The 6,000-nt window shown below is 46.0% G+C and overlaps 1 protein-coding gene and 1 long non-coding RNA gene across 3 annotated transcripts in view; both read left to right on the plus strand.

Annotated features, from left to right (window-relative positions):
• LOC125760194 (uncharacterized) overlaps positions 1-6,000 on the plus strand; it is a 467,385-nt gene that overhangs the window by 398,629 nt on the left and 62,756 nt on the right. The gene's annotated exons all lie outside the window — the stretch shown is intronic.
• LOC125760199 (uncharacterized) overlaps positions 1-6,000 on the plus strand; it is a 353,797-nt gene that overhangs the window by 346,793 nt on the left and 1,004 nt on the right. The gene's annotated exons all lie outside the window — the stretch shown is intronic.

Below are 6,000 nucleotides of genomic sequence, written 5' to 3' on the forward strand. Positions count from 1 at the left end.
TTTACGTATCAGCCAACGAATTCCACGTGCATGAAAACAAAATATCCTACTGATATTGCACTCTCATTATGGCTCTGATATTTTTTGCCTAATAAAAATCACAACTGTAACTCTGCTACTACATATTGTAACGGCATTTTCGTGTGAACTATTGTACGTTACTAGAGGCGTGTACTTATCGACAAGCTACGGAATGTCTCCTCTCACAGGTAAACCGAGTGCTAGTTTCTTTGACACCAACGCCAACATATTATCCTGAAAAATCTTTCTCCGGCGCTTCGTTATTGCGGTAGAAGAGTTACTGTTGGCGCCGCTGATCGTACTTACACTGCGCAGCTTGTTCTCCAGTTCGGAGAACCACCGCGCAAACGTACTGTCACGTCAACATAACACGTGGGTGTACAATCTATTATCTATCGAAGTCATTACAAGATGCGACGCTGTAGTACCTGTGTTGCACATGCGTGCGGAGGGAAAGAGACAAAAACCCAGACACAGGCACATGACGCAAGCTAAATTATATCAGATGCAAATGTGAAGCATGTTACGTTGGTAGGAAAAAACGCCCTGCACTAATGAAGCGCTCTGTAAAGGTATACTTTAAATTAGTATGCCCCATTTCCACGACTCTCGGATATACTAATCTTTAAATAAACCTTCATTCAGGTCTCCGATCTTGTTATCACCATTTTTCAAAGTTATTACACACACTGGCGCGCTGGTGGCTAGAAATCACGCGCCTCATTGAATTCTGCGGCGCGTCCGCGGGAGCCGCGGCGAAAAATGGCGCCGTGCGCAGCGCGCGCCGCCGCCAGGCGAGGAGAATCGAGGAGGAAACGCGCGCGCGGTGGAGAGTGTCGTTACTTCTCTAGATCAAGGGGCGTCACGCAAGGAGGGCGATGGGAGGGCGAGGGGTGCAAGGAGGTGCGTCCCTTCGTCAGCGTGCGTCATGACCTTGAGCGCTTTTTTTTTTCTTGTTTTCTTCGAACGCACGGCTTAGCGAGGGCGCAGGCACGTGGCGAGATCCCGCGGCGACCAGCGCTTTTACAATCCCGACCAACTCCAGCCGGCGACTGCAGCGCCGCGGCGCGGTCACGGCGTGAACTATCACGAGCGCGAGAAGCTAGGTGCTTTTCCTGACAACCGCGCGCGTCCTAGGCACCAAAATGCGCGAACGTCCCTAGCCGTTTTAGTCCCTAAAGTGCCTCTCCTGGTCACGTGACTTTTGCATTGACGTCACTATACACGTCACGGCAACTTTTTTTCTGTTTTTGTTTTTCCATCTGAAGCCCGTTTGAAGGCGAGACAAGTCAGGGCGAAAACCGAAAGCACGCGGTAGGTGTTGTCCCGTGTTGTGTGGAAGAGAAAGCCTCGGATATCAACATTCATTTCTCCGTGGAACATACGAACGTCGGAAAAGAGCTCGGTCGCTGTCGGCCCCGTCATCATTCAGATAACCAGCCGGTGTCGCTATGCCCTGTATTGGGGCTTCTTTTCGCAACGTGTAAACGACTGCAAACGGCAAGCGACTGCATCGGCAGCTTCCAGTTGTTTACGGACGAGTACGTACTGTACATACATGCCAATTATGTAAGTAAATTATGTTAGAGTATTCTGCGGCGAACACGATCCGCAATCGTTTCCTTGCCGTTCAGCAGGCTGTAGTGTGGCAACAGGCTGTAGCCGCAGACGGGTTATTGCGTCGCTGCTTCCAATCATTTGTGCTTGGTCGGTTAATTTCGCGTGGAAAGCCAGTGCGAATGCATTGTGCGCCGTTTTGTTGAACTCCCGTCATTAAAAGCAAACTGGTCTGTGCCTTAATCACCTTGTAGATTCTTGTTTTCATCGTTTTCTCTTTCCCATTTAACAGCAAAAACGCGCGCAATGTTCAAATCGCCCAAGACAGAACGAAACATCGTCAATACTTCCTTTTGGGCAGGTTGGTTCATTGTTGACGAGTAATCGCGCGAACACACCCACTAGGGCAGTGGTTCTGAACTGGATTGCCACGGACCCTAACGGGTCCGCGACACTCATCAAAAAAAAAAAAAAAAAAACTTTTTTGGAGGCTGACTATTACCTGCGACAGCGGCCCCTTTTTCATTTGTGGTATGCTTCGCCGCGTAAACTTGTGCACTGCGGCAAAGCTAACCTATAATTCCACCTTCTCTATCAGATGGCTTCAAAGCTTCTGTTGCAGTTGTCTTCGGCATATGTGCGCGAGACACTTTTCTCTAGCTTTCAATATTTGAAGAACAAACATTGTTAAAAAAGAGGTTGAAGGTGGCTGCAGACAGCACAGCTTGTTAACAAGCTGTTAACATCGAATCGGCGTGGCACATTACTCTGACCAGTGCTTTGCCAGGGAGAAATAAAAGCCACCTGTTTCAGCTGCATGTTGTGTTAATCTATTACTCTGAACCTCTTCTCTCTCACTGCAAGGGGTTCCCCAGATCATCCACTGGCTGGACCCACTGCCACTAGAGACGACACGGACACACTAGCGCTGACCTACAACTGAATGACACACCTTATATATGCCAGAGTGAAGCATGGGGAAAAAAAAGAGGGATGCAATACAAGGTTTAACACACAAAAACATTACTTTTATTTTCCTTTGAGATCCAAGATGTAACAGCTGCATCCAGAAGATGAAACTCAGCATTAAAGAGGGCAAGAGATGGTGCTAGTGCACTTATCAAATGTCTTAATATGATAGGCTTCTAAACTGATACGTGGAGTACTGCCTTCACTCCTATCGCAAACCGTCGTCCCTTTAAACCGGGCCACACATTTTGCTGACATGAGCAACTAAATGTGCGTACTTGTAATCTACCTTTTACAATTTTATACGTGTCCCCCAATGGTGATTGACAAAGCGCCCACCCAGTTCCGCCAATGTAGAACTTCCCACATGACATGGGAATGCAATATGCCACTCCTGTGGAACACTTGACCAAAAGCGTTTTGTGGTTCTTCCAGCATCCACATTTACTGGTGTTGCAAATGCATGGCCACAGCTTTCCCACCTTATTGGGAGTAGAAAAACAAGTTGTGACACCGTGCCTACTTCCCATCTTCTTAAGATAGTGGGCAACTATATGAACGTATTGTACAACCTGTGGCCTAAGGGTCTTCTGGTGATCCTTCGCAGTTGCGCATCCTGTTTCACGTTCAATTTTTAGCGGAGGGTTTCAGGAAGAGCAGGAAGAGCAGTCAAGACTGAGTTGGGGAACCCTGCAGCCGAAAGACTGCATATGGGGTTCTCAAAATTGGGCACCATTTGATGTGGGCACAATTTTTTTAGAGCAGATTCCAGGCACATCAAAGCTGTAGCTCTCTTATTTGTCTTAAAATGTGCTGAATCAAAGGGAAGCAATCCCTTCATGGCCCTCGGGTAGTAGCCACAGCAAGCCTGTCCTTTGCAGAATATCTTAAGGTCTAAAAACCGTAAACCGAACGTTCTCGAAGTTCATGGGTTAAATGCAACCAAGTACTTGTGAGCTAAAAACAGATGAAACTTCACCTACTGTACAGGGGTAGGTGAAGTTGATAGTTGCTACACGAGTACAGAGCACCAACTCATCTGAGAGTTGCTATGCAGTTGGCACCCACTACGTAATTGCACGTACAGTTTCCATGTAGCACCACTCTGTATGACAGGGTTGTAAAGAAACAATTGTGTTGAATGAGCGATAGATAAATAAGATTTGTTTGATTTTTTTTTATCTAAATGCAGTGTGCCTGAAATTTTAAACCATGTGTTAGTATAGTGATTCTAACAGAATGTTGTCCATTGTCACAGGGATCTCTTGGAGGCAGATAAAGTTATACAAACATAATAGCAGCCTATATGCACTCTTGCTTCATGAATTACTTTGGTAAATAAATATGCTTTATGTGTATACCTGTGGTACTTCCAGGAGCTGCTGCACTGTGTGCCATTTATTCAAGCCTGTGTTCAGTACTAGCATTGAGAAGTGAATGTTTGCACACACTTGGACACCATTGTGTGTTTCAATGGTTACATGTCTATGCAGAGTCAGTGTTCCTACAACTAGTATATCAATAAATGGACAAGTTCAGTTGCCCGCAAAGTAAGTGCATTGCAGACTATTTTGCCACATGCCTTGTGGAAAGTTATCAAGTCTCACAGAGCGAATTTACCGCACCAGACGTAGCATTCATTGAAATTTGGCACCTCACCCACTACATGCAAATTACCCTGTCACTTGAGCACGAGTCATGCAGTTGCAATATAAAAGTGCATCAACAATACGCCCGCATACAGCATCAGGCAGTGCCACAATACAAAACTGTCGTGGCTTAGCTTATTTAATGGTTAGGGAAAAAGGGGGAGTCCAGTGAAATATGACAATTAAGCCACCTAGGAAATGATTTTCTCACCCTCTGAAAGCAAATTCAATGCAGTATAGCTGGCATACTGAAGTACTCATCTCAGAATATGGCTACTTGATAAAGAAAATGCAGTCAGTCTGAATAATGGCTGTTGCAAACATATTTGATACAGGAAGTGACATTAGATGAAATATGGTGCACTATGGCATTCCCAAAAGCTTTCCCTGTGCATTATATACATGGCACCTGACATGCACTTTCCTGTGCGTCTGCAAGAGGAGTGCTTAAAAAGCGCTAATCTCTCATCAATAGCCCTTAAGACCCTGGAGAAAAATGTGCAAATGTGACCATTGGCATTGTATCCCATTATCAAGTAAAAAATGCAAAAATGTTGGACTGGTCAATCCTAATGCGGGTCATTCTGTCTTCAACAACAGTTCACAAACATTGCATTTGGGAGCATGACCTATTAATGCTTCAGAATCTAGCACAGGACACAACACAAAGGCAGACTAAAATAACACGATTGCCACAGTCTTGCTCAGTGTTGTATTGCATCCTGCACTAGATGCTGCAATGGCACCTCCTTATTCAGACCTCCACAGTGGTTTAAACCAACATGCTCCACAGTGGTTAAACCAAAGAATGCCAGACACACAAAATGGATAGATATGATTAGTCTGGTGTATGTGTAACGAAGTAGAACATCGATGCTAAATATTGTAAATATTGCACTTAGATGAGTTATAACCACTACGGAAGGCTCCAGCACACGGTAAAAAGAGAACACCAGCACATTTCAATAAAATTATCTATTTGTACATAACTTGCTTTGAAGCACCGTAAACGAAGTACTAGTACTGCGCCGCAATAATTTAGATAGGGCTTTTAGGCAAGCATAATGTTGCTGGTCAAAGTTGCAATATTCCAGAGCAAGAAGATAGAAGTGCCAAGGCCGCGCAACTGCCTCGGTCCTTTACTAATGCAACCTTTGAGAAAAAAAAAACTGCAAGGTTAACTGCGACAGCGCAAGAAGCCTTAGCTGATATTTCACAACCGACAAGATGTACTGTGCGCGCATGCAACCGTGAGCGCAGGATATCCTCACGTTTTGCTACTTCATGAACGGCGCAAGCTTCCACTCCTAGTGCAAAGCTCACCGGCGTACACACACAACACTGCTGTACCCGAGCGCTCCTCACGTTGCCAGCGATTCAAAAGTGCTCGTGTGACACCTGTCCCTGCTGCACGGTCCAAGTAATCCGTACAAATACCGCCACTCAAATTGCAACCATACTGCAATCAGTCCTGATCGCACTTAAAAGCGACCAAACAGCAGCAAGTACCCGTCGTCAGTGCGCATTCACTCCACTTGCACGAAACAGCCAACACCACGTATCATCACATTCGAGGAGGCGCCAATATTACAAAAATACAAACTGGCGCGCTGGCGCACAACACACACAGCGCAACCATGGCGTTTACAATCGCTCCCCGCTACTCCCCGCGCTCCGCTCCAGCCTGCTAGGGACTAAAATGGCTAGGGACTTCGCGTTTTAGTGCTAGGCTGCTTGCCACGCGCGGTCGTCAAAAAGCCCTAACTCTGCGCTGCTCATACTAGTTTGTGCCGTGACGCGCCCG

This window comes from Rhipicephalus sanguineus, chromosome 10 (assembly GCF_013339695.2).
Source record: "Rhipicephalus sanguineus isolate Rsan-2018 chromosome 10, BIME_Rsan_1.4, whole genome shotgun sequence".
Lineage (NCBI taxonomy): Eukaryota > Metazoa > Arthropoda > Arachnida > Ixodida > Ixodidae > Rhipicephalus > Rhipicephalus sanguineus.